General features: G+C 45.9%; 1 protein-coding gene and 1 long non-coding RNA gene across 2 annotated transcripts in view; one reads left to right on the forward strand and one right to left on the reverse strand.

The window, feature by feature from the left end:
* Nucleotides 1-5827: 5827 nt before the first annotated feature.
* LOC129713231 (uncharacterized) lies at nucleotides 5828-12739 on the reverse strand. The gene is made up of 4 exons (XR_008726198.1): nucleotides 11697-12739; nucleotides 8478-8563; nucleotides 7661-7768; nucleotides 5828-6103 (listed from the first exon to the last, which is right to left on the reverse strand). It is a non-coding gene; the product is annotated as an uncharacterized LOC129713231 (long non-coding RNA).
* A 7190-nt stretch (nucleotides 12740-19929) lies between these two features.
* rassf2a (Ras association domain family member 2a) overlaps nucleotides 19930-21802 on the forward strand; it is a 28162-nt gene continuing 26289 nt past the window's right edge. The window contains exon 1 of the mRNA XM_055662158.1: nucleotides 19930-20086. The gene's annotated coding sequence lies outside the window, so the exon portion shown is untranslated. The remainder of the gene's footprint in view (nucleotides 20087-21802) is intronic.

Genomic DNA, 21802 nt, shown 5'->3' on the forward strand with positions numbered 1-21802 from the left:
CTAACAGAATTATGAATCTAACCCTATAATCACGCACAAAAAGTCCCCCCTGTCAATCACCCTGCGAGTTGGGTCGGTTCCGGTTACTACAAAATCAACTCAAACACTGCTTGTGAGCCATTTAAAAAGAAATGATTTAAAAAACATTAAAAAAGACAATTACCAGAATCAAATTTTATTCTTGACAAGAAGTTTGAACTGACAGATTTATGAATCTGACCCACACAAACTGTTGCCCCGCAACATTGATTACAGTGCGAGTCGGGTCGGGTTAGGTAGGCTCAGGTTGCTAAAATGGGCGTGGAAAATGCCCATGATCCCCCTCCATAGCGTACTACACGTCAGTCCATTGCATTTAGCAGGAGTAGCCTATCTTGCTCCGCTATAAGATCTTTGCCCACCACCGCCCCCGATCAGTCTGAAGAAGGGTTTCGGCCCGAAACGTTGCCTATTTCCTTCGCTCCATAGATGCTGCTGCACCCGCTGAGTTTCTCCAGCTTTTTTGTGTAACCTTCGATTCTCCAGCATCTGCAGTTCCCTCTTAAACACTGCTTCTCCCCGGTGTCTGAGCGGACAACCTCTGTTGCGCTGGCACCGCCTGCAGACTTTATTCTCCGCCTTGGAGAACCAGTCTTTCAGCTTTCATGAATAGAGGCGGAGTCTCGCTGGTCCCACCTTTCAACTCACTGGCCTCCGCAACCTCCATATCAGCGTTCGAGTCATAGAGTCATGCAGCAACGAAAATGCCCCTTAGCCCAACTTACCCGTGCCGACCAACATATCCCACTATTGCTAGTCCCCGATCCTCCTCCTCTTCCTTTCTCCCCCCCCCCCCCCCCCCCCCCCCCCCCCCCCCATCAGTCTGAAGAAGGGTTTTGGCCTGAAACGTTGCCTATTTCCTTCGCTCCATAGATGCTGCTGCACCCGCTGAGTTTCTCCAGCATTTTTGTGTACCTTCGATTTTCCAGCATCGGCAGTTCCTTCTTGAACACCCCGCTACATGTGTTTGGTGCATGCCCCTTTCAACCTTTCCCATCCATGAGCCCGTCTAAATATATTTTAATGCCATGAGACCTTCTCTCACTGCTCCCCCAATGTGATTCCCGCTGCTACACGCTAGGCTTTGCCCTGTCCCTGATATTTTCCAATCTCCTCCACGCTCAGTCTGAAGAAGGGTCCCTGTAGCGGCAGTTTCGGTGTTGCATGACTCTAAGTCTTTAAGGATGATATGATTGTTCACCGACATATTGCATCTCTCCATACGTTCTGACGTGCCCACTTGCTTCAAGAAGACCAGTGCCGTGTGAAAGCAACACCGCGTGCCTTAACAACATGCCACTTTTCATTTCACTGCACATCTCGTATGTGTATGTGACGAGTAAACTTGACTTGACTTGACTGCCGTCCAATGGTCTTGCCATCATGAAATGCTTTAATAGACTGGTTAAATCAGCTGTTATATTTTGTGTTGCCTTGAGTCTATCTTCAAGACAAAGACACTACGGAACCGGAACTCTACATGGTAGTTCTTTTACTAATACAGGGTTCTACAAGTTTCCCATTCTACGGATCTAGATTATCATTATTAGCATTATTATCATCCTTTATTGTCATCTTGCAAGCAACAGTTGTACAGTGCAAAATGAGAAGACGTTTCCCAGGGAATACCGGAGCATCGCACATAAAACCTTAAACATTTCACGCATAAAATAAAAACGATTATTTTTTTTTAAAGATCTCAACTTAACTGCGTAATACACTTAATTAGCACGTTCCAACTCAGTTTCAATTGTAACAATATAACATTCTCTCCTTCTTAAACAAAATGTGTAACATTTATAACAATCAGTGTAAGATTACAGTTGCAAAACATGACAGTTCTGTTTGTTCTATACTGTGTATCCAGTGTTTGCGCTGCCTTTATTTGTAATCTGCATCACATTATCTGTCTCGTGGCCATATATTCTTTCTGGTTCTTGTAGATGTGGTATTTATGTCAGTTCTGTGTTCTTCGTATTTTAACTCGTTTGTCTTGGCATCTGGTGACATTACAGATTGTGTGTGTTGTGGTGATGTTGGTGTTGTACTTGATGTTGTCGATGTGGCTGTAGGTGTGTTGGTTGTTGGTGGTGTTGATGTCAAACCTCACCAGATCAGGTGTTGGTCGGATGTGACCCCTATTTCTTCTTAACTGCGTCTCAATTCCCGTCACTCCACCACCTGCACCTTTTTTTGTTGTAAACCAGCACCTGCAGTTCATTGTGTCTACACAAGGGCGGCACATATGCGCAACAATAGAGTTGCCACCTGTCCCACTTAGGAAACCTGAACGGAAACCTGTGGAGACTTTGCGCCCCACCCAAGGTTTCCGTGCGGTTCCCGGAGGTTTTTGTCAGTCTCCCTACCTGCTTCCACTACCTGCAACCTCCGGCAACCACCTGCAACCTCCGGGACAGGGGGCAAGTGCCAGAGACCTGGGTTCGATGCTCACTACGGGTATTCTCTGTACAGAGTTGTACGTTCTCCCTGTGACCGAGTCGCTTGACGCCGATGCTCCGGTTTCCTACCACATTGCAAAGACGTGTAGGTTTGTAGTTAATTGAAATTGGCTTCAGACTGTGAACTGTGAACGGTGAACTGCAACTGCATGCAGAAAATAACTCATGTACGTGTAATCGCTGGTCAGCGCGGACTGGGTGGGCCGAAGGGCCTGCCTCCACGCTATATCTCTCAAACTAAACTATATATTAGGAAGAATAAATGGGTCCGGGTCGGATTCGTGTAAAGGGGTAGTTGATGTTCGGCTTATACCCGGTGGACTGAACTGAAGAGCCCGTATCCGTGCGGCGTAAATCAATGGTTTGCTTCGACTGTAGTGTGCCGTTCACCATCCATCCCCTTCCCTCCGCCAAGCCTCCCCAACTCAGAACCAGATCAGGACCAAGCTTCCCCGTGTCTCGGGTTTGGGACAAAGATGGGGGAGAGCCGGTGTCCAGTCCATCCCGTCTACTCTGCCCAAATCCCAACCCACACGGCTCACTCCCTTGGATCGGCGTCACCCACCCGAGCCCTGGCGTTGCCAGTTCAGCCGGCGAGGTCAGATACCCAGCTCTGAAGGCGGAGGATTACTTAACCGTCCACAGCATTCACAACCTCGGGGGCGAACACACGCAGTGCTGGCAGTTGGAGTTCATCCAACTTTCTGGTAGTTGATGAACGGCACCGTCGACCGAGTCGACGCATTTGTGGGGACGCCAAGATGTGCCCTTTGCTGTTAAGGATAAAGAGAGCGGCTGCTCAGTGTCCTGTCTGGGAGTGAAGTGGCCCGAGGGAGTGGAGTCCCTTGGTGTTAGTTCAATACCAATGCATCCTGGAAATGAGGCATTCAGACCTTTGGGAAGAGCCAGGGTCTTCCCCAGTGTATACTGACCAGGACCCGGCACTTGACCGCACGGATAGAACAAACAGAGTCTGGGGTAACTCAGCGGGACGGGCAGCATCTCTGGGGAGAAGGAATGGGTGACGTTTGGAGTCGAGATCCTTCTTCAGACTTGGCCGCACGGTGCCGTTTAACCCGGGTTCCGTCTACAGTGACCAGACCCAACCCCCCGCGGCGCCCAACGGTCCCGGAACTCCTCCATGGTGCCAGTGGCCACTGAATGTTCTTCTTCCAGGGGCAGCCTGGCGCGAACGTAACCTCTGAAATCGAGCAGGCAGTCGGATTGGGTTGAGCGCTCGTCCACCTGGCGCCGCGACCAAACTAGTGGCCGGGTTGGCCTGGCCCTGAAGAAACCCGACCCAGGACATCCTCTGATCTGCCCACTCCCTTCCGCACTGGGTGCCCAAATATTATGATGGTGGGATTGCAGTGGAGCCAGAAAGCAAGAAGCAGCCCCTTCCAGTAGATCACTCCATAATTGGGTATGTTTGGCCGTCACCCCTGGTTATTGTGTGAGCCCCTAACTCAATGGGTTCCCCAATATTCATCCAGGCTGTGAGTGCCGGGACCAGTCACTGATTTGGGAGGAACTCCTGGGGCACTAAACCTATTTTCAGGCAAAGCGCACCCAACGCTTGATATGGCCCCATTCTTACAGGGAAGCGGGCCTGTCATTGGGTACACAACACGATCCCACACAGCCCAGTGATTAGCCTGTTCTATCAACACCAGTTGAGAGACAAATATTGATCATGGATCAGGGGCAGCTCCAAATCATTCTGAGCAATCCACCCGTGGGCAATGTTTAGTGCCACCGCTGAAGTGCGGCATCAGAACGCACCCTCAGTTAAGGATTATAGACACTAGACAATAGGTGCAGGTGAAGGCCATTCGGCCCTTCGAGCCCGCACCGCCATTCAATATGATCATGGCTGATCATCCAACTCAGTATCCTGTACTTGCCTTCTCTCCATACCCGCTGATCCCTTTAGCCACAAGGGCCACATCTAACTCCCTCTTAAATATAGCCAATGAACTGGCCTCAACTGCCTTCTGTGGCAGAGAATTCCAGAGATTCACCACTCACTGTGTGAAAAATGTTTTTATCTCGGTCCTAAAAGATTTCCCCCTTATCCTTAAACTGTGACCCCTTGTTCTGGACTTCCCCAACATCGGGAACAATCTTCCTGCATCTAGCCTGTCCAACCCATTAAGAATTTTGTAAGTTTCTATAAGATCCCCTCTCAATCTTCTAAATACTAGCGAGTACAAGCCGAGTCTATCCAGTCTTTCTTCATATGTGTTGGGCGGGACATCAACCTCCACTACCCTCAGACTCCAACCCGACCGAGGACCAGGCGAGGATCCCAGGGCGACCAGCTTTAGCTTAGCGCCATGAGTATGACGTCCTGCACAGTCCCCGCTGCCGGCCGGACATGAGAGTGAGATTCACATCGATAGATTACCGCTTGCGTCCTGTTGCTGCTTGAGGCAGGCGGATTCCGGTAGCTGAGCAGCGAGAACAGCAGGGCGATGCAGAGTAGGAATTACTGCGGAGAGATGGAGGGTGAGAGAGAGGGCGAGCGCTTGATGAGCGATGTAGTCATGTAACTAGACACTGAAATATGTCCCTGACACTGTCACCTCGGAAGGCGGCTGTGCAGCGACTCAAAGCTGCACCGGGTTGTTTATTGAACACACAGCAACAGTCAGATAATCAAAGCTGATCCGTACATACCATGATTTCCGCTTCTCCTCGGAGTTGACAACCTCTGTTATTACGCTGGCACCGCCTGCAGACTGTATTCTCCGCACTCGAGAACCGGTTCCTTCGGCTGCCTATGTTCTGTCTATGCAGAAGAGAGGTGGCGTCCCCCAGGTCCTACCTTCCACCCCACTGGCCTCCACAGCCAGCTTATCACCCTGGAGTCATAGAGTCAAGCGGCACCGAAACTTGCGCTTAGCCCAGCTCGTCCACGCCAACCAAGATGCCCCATCTACGCTAGACTCACCTGCCTGCATTTGGCCCATGTCCCTCTAAACCTTTTCTATGCACGGACCCGTCCTGTTTGTCTTCTAATGCCATTGTGAGACCTTCTCTCACTGCTCTCCGTCTGAGATGGCATCTGATACATTCCATACTTTGAAAATGTTTTCCTCCTCACTCCGATGGGAGTTCTGTGAGACTGCTCACTGCTCCCCGTCTATGAACCCCGCTTCTACCTTCTGTTATTTATCATGTCCCATCCGCTCTGGTTATCCCCGACCCCACCCCTCACCAAATTCAGTCTGAAGTAGTGCCTGATTTGAAACCGTACTGCAGAGATACTGCCTGACCGACCGAGTTATTGCCGCACAATACATCAATACCTCAATAACCTGAGAGACCAAGACTCTCAGGAACCAAATGAGCAGGAAGGTGACACACACTGAGATATGATCTTTATTGAATATGCTTATTGTTTGAAGAAAATGACACATCGTTCACCACTTCGACTAATCCAAGCGACAAATTTCTACATTGCAATGTTACTATATTTCCATCCAACTGGCCACACTGGGCATTCAACAGAAGGGTTGTCTCTCTTGTGGATTCGATACCGACAGCCTTGGCGCTCAAAACTGGCCACGCAATCAGTTGGGTAATTGCTGGGCACGGAATAGCTGTAACAGAGACCGGTAAAAGTAATGCTAATCATAACCAGCATGGACGTTTAATATGCCGCAGTCCTTAAGAGTTAATGATGTATGGAATAAAGTGTAGCAAATGCAGGAAATACTCAGCATAGCAGATGGCATGAGTGGTGGATGGTCATCCACTTGAAAAAAGTTAACATATTTTCTCTCTTCACAGATGTTGCCTGAGTTGCTGAGTTTTTCCAGCAATCTCTGTATTTATTTCAGATTTCCAGCAACTGCGGTATTTTGGGTTTAAACAAGCACGGTTCTGGATTTTGAAGACTGTGTTGCCAATTCTCTCCATTACCTGAACCTCTATATTTTATTGCACACACATCACAGAGTGGGCTGAGGTATTTGCGGCTTTAGAATGGTGATGGAAAGAGGAGTATGTCACAGGCTCATCAGTTCTGCTCCACCACTTTGAAAGCCATTGTTCCACCTCATCCTCTCTGTCTAATCTGGTTATCACATCCCTTCAGTTCCTCACTGTCCGCCGAGTGTATTCTTCCTCTGATACTGACAATTCTGGTGTTCAACAATGCCAGACAACCTGTGTGTTGGCATTTCTGGTGATGTGACATGGCTATCGAGGTACCTAGTCTTCACTGTTCAATAGGTCTTTGCATGTTTATCCGCCCTGAATCATCTGTTGCAAGGATCAACCCAGTTTGATATGCCACAGATAAACCCATCATAGTGAATGTCTGGGTCATACAAATGAGTAAAACCACATTCGTTCAACACCATCCAGTCACCAAACTACCCATTTTTTCTTTACTTGAATTCCTCTACTATATTAATTATTTCGAAGATAGAGCATGGGAATAGGCCCTTCAGTCCACTGAGTCCAAGCCAAACAGCAATCACCCGTTTAAACTAAATCTATGTTATCCCACTTTTTCATCTACTCCCTACACATTAAGGAAAATTTACAATGGCTAATTAACCTACAGACCTGTACATCTTTGGGATGTGCGATGAAACCGGAGCACCCGGAGAAAACCCACGCCGTCACAGGCCGGATGCGCAAACCACACATTGACAGCACCGGAGGTCAGGCTTGAACCTGGGTCTGCGTTGGCGTGAGGTAGTAGCTATACTAACTGTAACACTGTGCTGCCCTGTAACTATATGTGAATAAGACCAGGATTCTGTACTTCAATATGGGCAAAATGGATGGTGTAAGGTCAAAGCTGTGTAGGAGTACAAACAGAATTACGCAGAGTTATAGAACAGATTAGATTAGATTAGATTAGATTAGATTAGATTAGATTCGTTTATTGTCATTCAGACCTTTCGGTCTGAACGAAATTTTGTTTCCCTGCAGTCATACATATAATTAAAAATAATAATAATAATAATAAATAAATAAATAAATAAATAAAAACAGAAACAAGACATTAGAACCATCTGCTTTGTGCTCATACATCTGCTCTACCTTTGTGCTTCGTGTTCACATTTTAAGGTTCAGACATCCAAAGTAATGATGACTTTGAGGTCCAACAAATGAGTGGTGGTGCTAGCAAGAATGGTACCAACCTATCCCAACAGGCCACAACAGTATGGAAGCATTTACAGAGCTGGCAGTTAGAGTTTCTCCACTTTGATCCAATCTTGTGCATTGTTCTATCAATCACGTCCTTGCATCTACCTAGAGCAAGAAAATAAGGCTTCAAGAATTTGGAAAGCTAGTGGACTTCATCCAAGTGGATTCAAATCATCTGATGGTTAGACATGTAGAAACATAGAAACATAGAAAATAGGTGCAGGAGTCGGCTAATTCGAGCCTGCACCGCCATTCAATATGATCATGGCTGATCATCCAACTCATTATCCTGTATCTGCCTTCTCTCTATACCCCCTGATCCCTTTAGCCACAAACGCCACATCTAACTCCCTCTTAAATATAGCCAATGAACTGGCCTCAACTACCTTCTGTGGCAGAGAGTTCCAGAGATTCATCACTCTCTGTGTGAAAAATGGTTTTCTCTATCCAATTATGACGCACCTCATAGTACTCTCTGATTACATTATACTGTAGCACAATGTATTGAGTTTTGAAAGCACTGTGAGCTACAAGCCCTTTCATCTTTAAAATTCGTTTTTGTTCCATGATTAAAGGCATGTTGTGTCATTGAAAATTTATGCTTGTATTGCATCCACAGTTGAGAATTTGAGTAACTTTGCTCTTGGATATAGTATGTTTCATTTCTTGCTGCTGAACTCATTATGTTACCATTTAGTAGGTGACATTAAAGTACCATTGAGTTAGAAACTTGGGGTCTTTGCTCTGATTGAGGGTTGAAGTCCTCTCGCAGACCTCAGAATTAATTGAAGTTTATAGCCCGAGAACAACCTACCTGAATCTTTCCTGTAGATTACGACCGCTGATTCAACGTTTGTGAGGGATGTCAGGAGCAATGCAAGGCAGATGATGAGCTTCTGAAATGGACACACCATGTATTAAGGGCACTTGGTCATAACAGATATTAACGGAAGAAAGTCCTGCCCTGGTTTGACTATCCAATGTGTAACACTTCATACTTACAGTATGCATATTAACTCCAATGCCATTCCTCAGCCCAATTGCGCAGTTGATCAAGGTCCTGCCGTAATTCTCAATAACCATGTTCATCGTCCACTGTACCATCTACTTTAGTCTCATCTGCAAACTTACTAATCATGCCATGTACATTCCCAACCAAATCATTGATATATATCACAAACAGTAATGGGCCCAGACGTGATCCCTGAGCAGCATCATTAGTCACAGGCCTCCAGTCCAAAACAACCTTCGACCATGACCCTCTGCTTCCCTCCATGAATCCAGTCAGCTACCTCTCCCGGGATCCCATGTGATCTAAACTTCCAGAGCAGCATACCACGTGGAATCTTATCAAAGACCTTGCAGAAGTCCACATAGTCAACATCTGCAGCATTGCCCACATCAAATTGGTTACTTCTTCAAAAAACTCAATCAAATTCGTAGGACCTAATCTTCCACAAACAAAACCATACTAACCATCCCTAATCAACCCTTGTCTGTCCAGGTATTCTACAGAATCCTCCCTAATAACTTAACTACCATAGATATTAGGCTCACTGATCTATAATTCCTAGGTTTTTTCAATGTGGTCCTTCTTAAACAGAGATATAACATTAGCCAACCTCCTGTTGGAATCTCATCAAAGACCTTGCAGAGGTCCACATAGTCAACATCTGCACCTCACCCACGTTGAATGATGATTCATATATCACAGCCAGAGGCCTTGTTATTTCTTCTCTAGCTTCCCACAGTGTCCTTGGAAATATCTGATCAGGTCCAGGATATTAATCTACCTTCACATGCCTTAGGACATCCAGCACCTCCTCGAGTGTCCTCAAGACATCTCCGTTAACTGCCTCAGGTTCCCTAGTCTTCATGCCTTTTTGCAGAGGAAGAAAAGAAGATAAATAAAAAGAAGATACATACTCATTGAGGACCTTGTCCATCTCCTGCGGCTCCATAGAGCCACTTGGGTTTCTGTGGGGTCCTGCTTTCTCACTAATAACCACCTTGACCTTAATGTACACAACATCTCAGGAATTTCCTCTATTATCTGCCAGAGCTATCTCCTGTTCCCTTTCTGCCCACACGATTTCCTTCTTACGAATGTTCCTCAGTTGCTAAAACTCCTCTAAGGATATACTTAATGCCAGCTGCCTATCCCTGTCCCATGCCTTCTCTTTTTTAATGAGAGCCACTCATCATCCAAACTTCCTGACTCACACCTGCCTTGCCTTTCACTCTAACAGGAACTTGCATGCCTTGAAATCTTGCCATCACACTTATAAAAGTATCCCACTTTCTGGAAGTCCCTTTGCCCCCAAACAACCTACTCCAATCAAATTTAGGAAGTTGTTGTCTAATACCATAAAAATTGGTCTTTACCAATTCAGAATTTCAACATGGGCCAAGCCCTGTCTATTTCCATAACTATTTTAAAGCTAATAGAACAGTGGTCGCTGGACCCAAAAGGCTCGCCCATTGATATTTCAGTCATTTGCTTTTCCCAATTTCCTAAGAGTAGACCAAACCTTGCCCCTCTCCCTTGTAACGCCCTCTACAAATTGCCTGAGGAAACTTTCATGAACACATTTGAAAATTTCTACCCCATTTAAGCCCTTGGCACTATGACAGTCTCAGTCTATATTGGCGAAGTTAAAATTCCCTTCTATGTCTGCCCTGTTTGTTTTATCCCTCAGATTCTTCTACTGTAACACACCTACCACAGATGTACGGCTCACAGGACTATGGTTCCAGGTTTTTCATTGCAGTTCTTCTTAAATAGAGGCACAACATTAGCCACCCTCCAGACATCCGGCACCTCATTTGTGTCCAACGATAGTTTGTATATCTCAGCTAGGCTTTCTTATTCTGACAAATTCCCAGTGAATACCCTTCTCAAATATTTAGATGACTGTGAAACATGATGAGATATTCTGAAAGGGATGCGGGGAATGCTGTCGAGGAACAAATCCTCCTTTTTTCCCTTGCAAATCAAACTTCCTCCATCCATGACCAGGCTCAATGGCAACATTGGTGCAAGACATTGGTGCGAAATGCAAGTTGGGGTTGTGGTGATAAGTTTGGAAACCACATCATCATTCTGTGGGAGACGTGGTCATTGTGACCTTCCATTTGCATTGATGAAGACTTGAATATCTCCTGTGAAATGGACAGCTCAAGCCTGCCAGGAGTTCAATGATGGCAGGGAGGTTCACCCTTTGCAGCCTAGTACACCTGGAACAGCAAGGGAAAGGACTTGGGGGGTTATGGATTAGAGACCAGGACACCCAGAAGCAGAGTACGAAGGATGTGGTGGCAGCACAGTGCAGCAGCTGATAGAGTGCAGCAGCTGGTAGCTGTCTGTGGGGAGTTTGCATGTTCTCCCTGTGACTCTTGCTTGTGTACCAGCCGATATTTCATCTCTCAATCACAAGCATGATGTGATCTTTCTCATGTTGCTCTCTATGGGCTCCTGATGTGTATTGCACTGTCTACATGGCCCGTGCTTTAAACAGCCTCCCTTGGCTGAAAGGGGACCTTGTGAAAACTGCCTTAAAAAGCTAAAGTTCGTCATAAGAGCAGAATAGGCCAGTCGGCCCATTGAGCCTACCCCGCCATTCAATCAAGACTGATCTATCTTTCCTTCAACCTTATTCTCCTGTCTTATTCCCATAACCCCTGACACCCTTACTAATCAAGAATCTATCAATCGCCACTTTAAAAATACCCAATGACTTGGCCTCCACTGTCTCTGGCAAAAGATTCCACAGATTCACCACCCTCTGAATGCAGAAATTCCTCCCTTTCTAAAGATATGTCCTTTTATTCTGAGGCAGTGCCCTCTGGTCCTAGACTCTCCCACTAGTGGAAACATCCACTCTATCAAGGTCTCAGCCAATCTCTCTGGAAAAGCTCTACGAAAAAGCTGGAGCATGCCAAGAATGCAAATGGAAAAGTAATCACATTCTATAATTCCCAAGCAATTCAATTTAAATCAACACTGACAATTAAATTTGATGTACGTACCATAATTGCAGCAGGGTGTCCGGTGCTCAGTTGAAAGGAGAGCTGGTGCCTTGTGTGTGTGAACTGACCTCAGCTTCACTTCTGGCTGGTTTGGACGAGCAGGGGACTGTGTTCAGAGGAGGACAGGCAGCTGACTGATGGTTGATTAGCCGAACGCAGTGACCATAAATACCAAAAACATACACAGGATGTGATCTTTTAAACACTGAACCTGGTTCCCGCTTCTCACCACTCTATTTACCACAACAGCCACAGATGTAGACAGGAGATAGTCGCTGAGTGACTCGATCCATGACAAAATTGATATGAATATTAGCGCTGTAAAGAACCGAGAAGCAAAGTTGCAATCAGTCCCACCATCTTCCCTGGCCTTAGCCTGCCCTAGGTCCTGTTTGGAACACAGCCCACATTGTAATCTCTGCAGTAAGGTCAGTCAGGCAGAAATCTTTCCGAAGGTAGACATGAAATGCTGGGGTAACTCAACTCAATGGGTCAGGCAGCATCTCTCGAGAAAAGGAACAGGGGACGTTTTGGGTCAGGACTTTTCACCTTCAGACTGAGAGTGAGGGGAGAGAGAAACTACAGGCATGAAACGGTACAAAGAACAAATGAATGAAAGGTTTGAAAATAGGTGCAGGAGTAGGCCATTCGGCCCTTCGAGCCTGCACCGCCATTCAATATGATCATGGCTGATCATCCAACTCAGTATCCTGTACCTGCCTTCACTCCATACCCCCTGATCCCTTTAGCCACAAGGGCCACATCTAACTCCCTCTTAAATATAGCCAATGAACTGTGGTCTCAACTACCTTCTGTGGCAGTCTTCGATTTAAACTAGCATCTGCAATTCTTCCCTAGACAATCAGAAATATCAGATAACAAATCAAAGGGTGCAAAGTGATCAAGGAGAGCTGGAGTCCACAATGGTCCATTGTTGACTGTGGAAAAGTAGATAAAGACTAGATACAAACAGTGAAACTAAGCATGATCATGGAGAAACTATTAGGATGAATAGGGTGGGGGAGGGACATAGAGAGTCCCTAGGGTTAGTTGAAATTAGAGAAATCAAGATTTCTAATGCTAGGTTGTAAGCAGCCCAAGCAAAATATGAGATGCTGTTCCTTGATATTGTTGCTCACAGGAGCATCAAAGGTTTGAGTCGCTGACAACAGACTGAGAAAGGCTTTTTGGTGATGCTCTTCCTCTGGTGAAGTGGCAGGGGGATAGAGATTGACGCCTCAACTCAGCTTAGTGCAAGGGTTTTTGTATTTGAATTAAATTCCTACATAGCTCATCGTGTAGACGGAACTGTCTCTTCCAGATGAACTGTTCCAGATGCCCGCCCAGCCTGCTCTTTCTCATTGTCTAGGGAAGAATTGCAGATGCTGGTTTAAATCGAAGACAGGCACAAAAAGCTGGAGTAACTCAGCGGGACAGGCAGAATCTCTGGAGAGAAGGAATGGATGGCGTTTCGGGTCGGGACCCTTCTTTAGACTTCAGTCTCAATCCAAAACGTCACCTCTCCAAAGATGCTGCCTGTCCCGCTGAGTAACTCCAGCATTTTGTGTCTATCTGCTCTTTCTGATGGTCTGAGCTGCTAAAACTGCTCTGTGCCTCCTTATCATTCTTCTGTTAACTTTGTAATGTGCCAGATACAAACACAGCATGGGAATTAGTGACTATCTAGTGCTTCTACACTTACCGGGAGATCAGATATATCTATCCACTCAGGGAGTGTCCCGAGCTCTGAAGGAGAGTGGGACTTGAAAGCTGAATTAACAACCTGGTTCTTGTTAACTGCACTAAGGAAGACTGAAACTAGGATTTTGAGTGAAAGATACAGCATGGAAACAAGCCCTTCATCCCATCAAGCCCACACCGACTTGTGATCACCCATTCATGCCAATTCTATCTTACCCCACTTTCTCATCCACTCCCCACAAATTCACGGGGAATTCTACTGAGACCAATTAGCCTTCAAACATGAAGAAGGGTCTGAAGAAGGGTTTCGGCCCGACACGTTGCCCTTTTCCTTCGCTCCATAGATGCTGCTGCACCCGCTGAGTTTCTCCAGCATTTATGTCAGCCTTCAAACATACACAGTTGTTCAAACATACAAGGTTAATGTTCAAATATAATGTTTGAAAATTAACCTTCAGACATAACATGGAAAGTGGCCTGGAGTGCATGCAGAGAGGATGTTTCCATTGGAGGGAGAGTCTAGGACCATAGGGCGTGGCCTCAGAATAAAAGGGCATCTTTTAGTAAAGGAGACGAGGAGGAATTTCTTTAGTTAGTGGGCGGTGAACCTGTGGAATTTATTGCCAAGGACAGTTGTGGAGGCCAGGTTTCAGGGTATTTTTAAAGTGATAGGTCCCTGAATAGTAACAATGTCAAAGGTTATGCGAAGAAGGCAGGAGAATGGGTTTGAGAAGGAAAAATAGATCAACCATGATCAAATGGCGGAGCAGACTCGACCCTGGGCCGAACACATAATCTCCCCTAGTCCCATATTGGCATCTTTCTGCTTCTATCCATCTATTTATTTTATATGATATTCACTGGAAGCCGACTTCTGAAAAGAAGTTCCAACTACAGTCCCTTAATTCTCACAGATTATCTGTTTGATATCTCAGTGGGAAAAGCGTTTCCCACTCATCACCCTCCATCCATCAAGTCCCCCTAACCTTTTTGCGCTCCAAAGAATGTCATACAGCCTACCCGTAAGTATTCCACAAATTTATCTCCTCCACTCATGACACCAGTGTATTCCACAAACTGAAAATGAGCTTCCAGTGGAAGTGGTGGAGGCAGGTTCGATTTTATCATTTAAAAATGAATTGGATAGGTATATGGATGGGAAAGGAATGGAGGGTTATGGTCTGAGTGCAGGTAGATGGGACTAGGTGAGAGTAAGTGTTCGGCACGGACTAGAAGGGCCGAGATGGCCTGTTTTCGTGCTGTAATTGTTATATGTTATATGTTATATGAAGGTTTTGACCTAAAAAGACATCTGCCCATACCCTCCAAAGATACCTAGATGGCCATTCTTAATGGACTCCCCCACCACTGCAAAATGTCTACAATTCATATCTACCTCGTAATCTCATCTACATCCTGTTGCTGTGTTGATTGAGCTGGAAGCCAAAATGGTGAATGTAAAACAAACATAATATTTTCAAGTACTGTACTTAATGTTCCAAAACAGAATTGCCCCAGCAGTCTCAGAGGCTGTGACTTCAGATGAGTTCTGCAATTCTCTCTCGTGATTTGTTCACGCACCTGCAGAATGACTGCGCCTCCCACAGATTTTCTTGCAAATCTGCAAAAGCGAGTTGTATTTTTATGACGATCTGGTATTTTTATTTCTGACACTAGCCTTTTATACCAGATGCATAAATGAGTTGGTTGCCATGATGTGATTTAAGCTTCTGTAAAACTTTAGCCGATGGGACAGCTCATGGAATTGCTGCCTCATATCACCAGCGTCCCAGGTTCAATCCTGATCTCCAGTGCTGCCTGTTTGGAGTTTGTATGTTGTCCCTGTAACTATGTAGATTTCATTCGGATTCTCTCGTTTCCTCCTATAGTCCAAAGTTATCTTTGGATGTTGTTAATTGCCCTGCGTACACAGTTTAAGAATAAGGAGTAACCCATTTAGAACGGAGACGAGGAAGCACTTTTTCTCACAGAGAGTGGTGGAATTATCTGCCTCAGAGGGTGGTGGAGGCAGGTTCTCTGGATGTTTTCAAGAGAGAGCTAGATAGGGCTCTTAAAAATAGCGGAGTCGGGGGATGTGGGGAAAAGGCAGGAACGGGGTACTGATTGGGGATGATCAGCCATGACCACATTGAATGGCGGTGCTGGCACGAAGGGCCAATTGGCCTACTCCTGCACCTATTGCCTATTGTCTAACGTGATGGTAAAATTTGCAAGGCTTTGTGAGATTGCGGGGAGAATCAATAAAATGAAGTGATGATTGTAATAGGGGGCGTAGTGGTGCAACAGTAGAGTTGCTGCCTTACAGAGACAGAGACCCAGGTTCGATCCTGCCTATGGATGATGTCTGCACGTTCTTTGTACATTCTCCCTGTGACCCTGTGGGTTCTCTCCTGGTGCTCTGGTTTCCTCTCACACTCCAAAGATGTACAGGTTTGTATGATAATTGGCTTTGGTAATTTGGAAAAATTGGAAAATTTTCCCTGGTGTGTGGGATGGTTGTACGGGGTGATTGCTGGTCGGCACAGACTTGAAGGGCTGAAGGGCCTGTTTCCATGCTGTATCTCTAGTCTAAAGATTGCTCTTTGAGATGCAATGGGCTGAACGTACTTCCTATGTGGAACATGGCCTCTTTGGGTTACGACCTACTTCACTGTACCTCATGAATACAATAATATCTTTGCCTCCCTCCTCCCTTGAGAAAGACTTTACTTCCTTGACTCGAGTTTTGTTCATTCATTCCAAATTTTGATGACATTCCCGTGATGTACTTTTCGCTGCTTTATAAGCACGGATTGTGTCAGTTGGGCTGAGGATCCGTTCTGTCAGACGATAAATCTGTTGCAATTGTGTTTCGGATGTTCCTCGTTTTGGAGGGGTTCTTTCAATGGACGGCATTCTGTGCTAGTTTTACTTTGTCAAGGATGTTGTTGATTCACATTAAAAGGCAAGCGTTCTTTGCGAGTCGACAGGGCAGCCTGTCTCCCCGTTACAATAACAGGGCCTCCTTTGTTGCCAATTAGCTCAAGCTAGTCTGTGTGTTGGTGTCACATGCACTGTCTCTCTGCATCCAATAACACTAGCATTCAGCTGCTTCTGTGTAACCCCTTATTTCCCTAATAGGCTGTGTAAAATAAAAGATAATGTCTTATTAAAGCTACTTGTGGAGTTTTAACACCCAAGATGCCGCAGATGCCAGAAGTTAGTCATACAGCATTGAAACAGGCCCTTTATCCCACCTTGCCCATGCCGACTAAGATGCCCCATCAACGCTAGTCCCATTTGCCCATATTTGGCCCATATCCCTCTGAACCTTTCCTATCCATGTACCTGTCCAAATGTATTTTACATTCTGTTTAATTGAGATTAATTTATTGTCATGTATACTGAGATGCAGCGAATAGCTTCTGTTGCATGCTGACCAGTCAGCAGAAAGACAACACAAGGTTATAAGAGAGCCATCCACAGTGTACAGATCCGTGTTAAGGAATAACGTGGATAATGTTTAGGACAGGGTAAAGTCATATAAAGTCCAATTAAATAGAGTCCAGGGATCTCCAATGGGGTAGATAGCAGCTCAGGACTGGTAGCTCTAGTTGGTAGGTTGGTTGAGTGCCTGATAACAGCTGGTAAGAAACTGTCCTTGAATCTGGAGGTGTACATTTTCACACTTCTGTACCTCTTGCCTGATGGGAGAGGGGAGAAGAGGGTGTGACACGTCCTTGATTATGCTGGTGGCCTTGCCGAGGCAGCGTGAGGTGTAAATGGAGTCATTGGAAGGGAGGTTGGTTTGTGTGATGCTCTGGGGGGTGACAGCAATTCTCTGCAATTTCCTGTGGTCTCGAGAAGCTCGTCCCATATACCTACCACCCTCTGAGTGAAATATAAACAGAATTACGCAGCTGGTCAGGCAGCATTTCAGATTCAGATTCAATTTTAATTGTCAGTGTACAGTACAGAGACAACGAAATGCATTTGTGACAGGATAGATGCTTTTAACTTTCATGTCAGTGATCTTTTATCAGAACTAATTGTGAATAATAGCAGTGCACTTGACAGGTCATGAAGGACGAAATGTGCTTCTCTAATGCAACAACTCAGAGGCCTTGGGTGCTGGAACAGGCAGAGCTGAAATGTTGATGCAGTGCTGATCATTTAGTTGAATCTCATATGGCAAATAGACACTAGATATTTCGATAGTTGCTCCACGGTTCCAAAGTTGATCAACAATTCATTTCAATGTCTTGGATGCTGACCATGAAAAGATTCTAATATTGAAGTTTTTTTTATTAGAGATACAGCTCAGAAACAGTGTCGGTTTTCTTAGGGCCGCAATACTACAGGGCGGCAGCAGGGGGCAGCTCTCTCCATTTGTTTTCTTGTAGTAATGGCCTTCAGAGGGGATCTCCACCCTGTGAGATCCCGGGAAGATCTAACTGCTCAACCATTATGGAAATATTTGGTGTATTGTGCCAGTCTGAAATTGATACAGATGGGCAGACAGATGGACAAGATTCCCTGTATAATCCACGCCCTCCCCTGGGGCGGTGCAGAGCACGTGTTGCTTTGTGTTAAACACTGAACGATGGCTTTTAAATAGTAATTTAAGTGAGGGTTTGCTGTTAACCCGTTGCACCTTGTCCAATATCAAAGGGCCCTCGACTCTCTCAAGGCTCATGTCTGCACAAGGTGTGAAGAAGGGTCTCGACCCGAAACGTCGCCCGTCCCTTCTCTCCAGAGATGCTGCCTGTCCCGCTGAGTTACTCCAGCATTTTGTGTCTATTTTTTGTGCCCACCTCTGGAAGTGACTGATGACTCTCGCAACAGACCCTTGCAGCTGTTTACAGCTGTTTACAATACAATCCGGAGGAACACGTGAAAGTGACGCAGGGGTGCTAAACTTTGCTCCCCAAAATGCAATTCAGTTTGCAAAAACATTCTAACTCAAGTTATACCCCTTTTTAGGAGTTAAAGTATATTGTAAAAAAAAAACAAAGTAATGATTTACTTTTACATGTGGACCGCATTTTTAATCCAGTACATTGATGGATAATCTTTCAGTTTTTTAAGAGACTGACATTTCTGTGCTGGGGTTCCTTCATTGTCAGAGTGAGGCCTAACCCAAATTGGAGGAACAGCACCTCATATTTCACTTGGGCAACTTACAACCCAGCGGTATAAATATTGATTTCTCTAACTTCAAGTCACCCTTGCATTGCCTCTCCGTCCATCCCCCCCCCCCCCCCCCCCCCTAGTCTAGTCACTTGTACTACTAGTTTCACTGTTTGTATCACTCATTATCACCTTCACCACTGCCAACAATGGACCATTGTGGGCTCCACCTTTCCTTGATCACCGTTGCTTTTTGCATATCCTTCATTCATTTGTTCTATGTACCTGATATATCTCTCAATTCCCTCTCTCCCAACTCTCAGTCTGAAGAAGGGTCTCGACCTGAAACTTCACCTATTCCTTTTCTCCAGAAATGCTGCCTGGCCCGCTGAATTACTCCAGATATTTATTTCTAACTGCACGTGTATAAATATGTTTGTGCATATAATATAAAAGTATAAAGTATAAATCAGACATTTAAAAAACATTTGGCCAGTAACATGCACAGAAATGGATTAGATGGATATGGGCCAAACATGGGCAGGTCGGACAGATTGAGATGGGGCATCTTGGTCGGTTTTGGCAAGTTGGGGAAAAGGGCCATGCTGGAAGACTATTGCTCACAAGTTCACGGCCATTTGGTCCATCGAGTCATGGCTGATCTCTGCCTCCTAATCCCATTTTCCTGCCTTCTCCTTGACACCCATCAAGAATTTGTCTATCTTTGCCTTAAAAATATCCACTGACTTGGCCCCCACAGTCCCTCTGTGGCGATGAGTTCCACAGATTAACTACACTCTGACTAAAGAAGTTCCTCCTCACCTCCTTTATAAAAGAGCGCCCTTTAATTCTTAGACTCTTTCACCAGTGGGAACATCCTCTCCACATCCACTCTATCTATGCCTTTCATTATTCTGTGAGTTTCAATGAGGTCCCCCCCTCCAACCTTCTAAACTCCAGTGCTGTCAAACGCTCATCCCTGTTTTCACGAGGGAGTTAGATTTAGTCCTTAGGGCTAAAGGAATCAAGGGATATGAGGAAAAAGCAGGAACGGGATACTGATTTTAAATGATCAGCCATGATCATATTTAATGGCGGTGCTGGTTCGAAGGACCGAATGGCCTACTCCTGCACCTAGTTTTCGATGTTTGTATGTTTTTATGATATGCTAACCGATTAATTCCTGCAATCGTGCTTGTATCTGTATGTATATATGCTTCCATCAATGTACATAATACATATTCTTGAGTGCATATTTAAGTGTGCGTGTTATACACATTTTCGACAGAGAGTGTGTGCCTTTAAATAGCAGCTGACACATCCTGTCTCAACGGTGCCCTCCTCTAGTCCTCGTTCATTGGTCGCTCGGCGTCACCGTTACAGGCAGTGTCTGCTGCATTGATTGCTCGCCTTGCTCATCAATCACCTACAACGCGCCCGGCCCCCGCTGTCTGTTTAAAAGGAGCCGGAGCGGTGCCTTGGCATTCTTGAAACAACTTATCAATCGAGGTGCGACTGCTGGCTCGGCGCATCGAAAGAATAAAGAGGCTTCCAACCAGGTAATAAAAGACGGGGGTCTCCCTGCTGACGCTGGGATTTAACTGTAGGACTGATGTGTCTTTAGCTGAAGTCTGGACCCAGGGAGAAAAAGTGAACGCGCATTAATGTCACGGGTTTCCCTGTGAAATTAACATCTCTGTGTGTCTCTGGTTCACGTTGGTCTCGGGAAAGAGGAGATCTCCCGTTGCAAAAACACTTATTGCTTTCTGAAAATTGTATGTTAAGCAACTGCAGCTGACTGGCTCTGCAGTAAATACCAAGGGTGGTTTTAATTTTGGTTTGGGAGGAAGGGAGGAAGAGTTAACCGTTCAGTAACCAGTCCCGATGCTGATGCTCTCTCCTCTCTTGCTTTGTGGAGCTGAGGTTAACGGAGGTTGTCCGTTGCCCAAGGGTTGCATAGTACAGGCAGCGGCGGAACCATGCAGCTCTTGCTTGCTGCGGCTTAACCAGGCCCGCGACACCCGCAACACAAGAACTCGCACAAATAATATATGTAGTAATTCTAAAGAAAAAAAAAATCAAGCAACCTACTGGTGCCAAACAAACAAAAACTGCCCCCCTGCGCTGGGGCGAAGAGGCAGAGAATTGGGAATCTAGGCACATGGAGATTTTAAGGGAACATTCGTTGAGCCCACCAATGTTGCATTGGTCCCAGTTTAAAAATAAATAAAAGTGCTGTCGCTGTTTTAAAAATAAATTAAAATGAACTAACTGGCTGTTTGTGTTTTGGTGGCGCTGTGAAATTTACCCCCCCCCCCCCCCCCCCCCCCCCCCCCCCCCCCCCACCCCCAACCCCCAACCCCAACCCCTATCCCCAAAGCAGCAGCTGCATATTTGCATCTTGCCTGCTGTCCGCCTTAGATCCCACTGACTCCCGTGGGGAGGGGAGGGGAGGGGGGTGCATTGTGGTGACAGCTGAGCGGCGGCCCCTGAGATTGTGAGCCAGTACTTCGGGCACAGAAGGGCCTCTGTTGATTGAAAGATAAGCCACCCAAAACATCCAGCCCACTGCGCCCTTGAAAGGTGGCGAGTTACTCCAGCACTTTGTGTCTTTTTTTAATCTGCCTGCATCTGCACGTTCGAGTCCCGTTCCTGACCCGTGGTTGGTGTTGGTTTATAAAAGGGTTGGAAGCCGCATTCGGATATCGATTGATGGATAGTGTAAAGAAGGGGCCCGAACCGAATCGTCACCGATCCTTGTCCTCCAGAGATGCTGCCTGACCCGCTGAGTTACTCCAGCACTTTATGTTAAATACATTACCTTTATTTGTAAAGGTAGGAGCGGGGTACTGATTGGGGATGATCACATTGAATAGCGGTGCTGGCTCGAAGGGCCGAATGGCCTACTCCTGCACCTGTTGTCTCTTATCTATTTCTACACTGATGTTTCTAATGAGTCTAAATAAGTCTGACCCTAACCGGTCCTCTGTCCATTTCCTCCAGAAAAATTCCTCACCAAGTTCCTCCTGCACTTTGCTCTTTTTTTCATGATTCCAGCATCTGAAGTGTTGGGTTTTCCAACGTTTCACTTGTAGTTCCTTCCGTCCCCACCTCTGCACTGAGGATCCCAATATTGCTGGTGTAACTTGATGGATCAGGCAGCACCCCTGGACAACATGCATAGGTGACATTTTAGGTCGGGGTTCTTCAGACTGAAGGATCAAGTGAGCTTTCCTGACCCTACGTGACCCCATCACTCGCCACATCCTCCCATC

The sequence above is a fragment of the Leucoraja erinacea genome, chromosome 35, assembly GCF_028641065.1.
Source record: "Leucoraja erinacea ecotype New England chromosome 35, Leri_hhj_1, whole genome shotgun sequence".
Lineage (NCBI taxonomy): Eukaryota > Metazoa > Chordata > Chondrichthyes > Rajiformes > Rajidae > Leucoraja > Leucoraja erinaceus.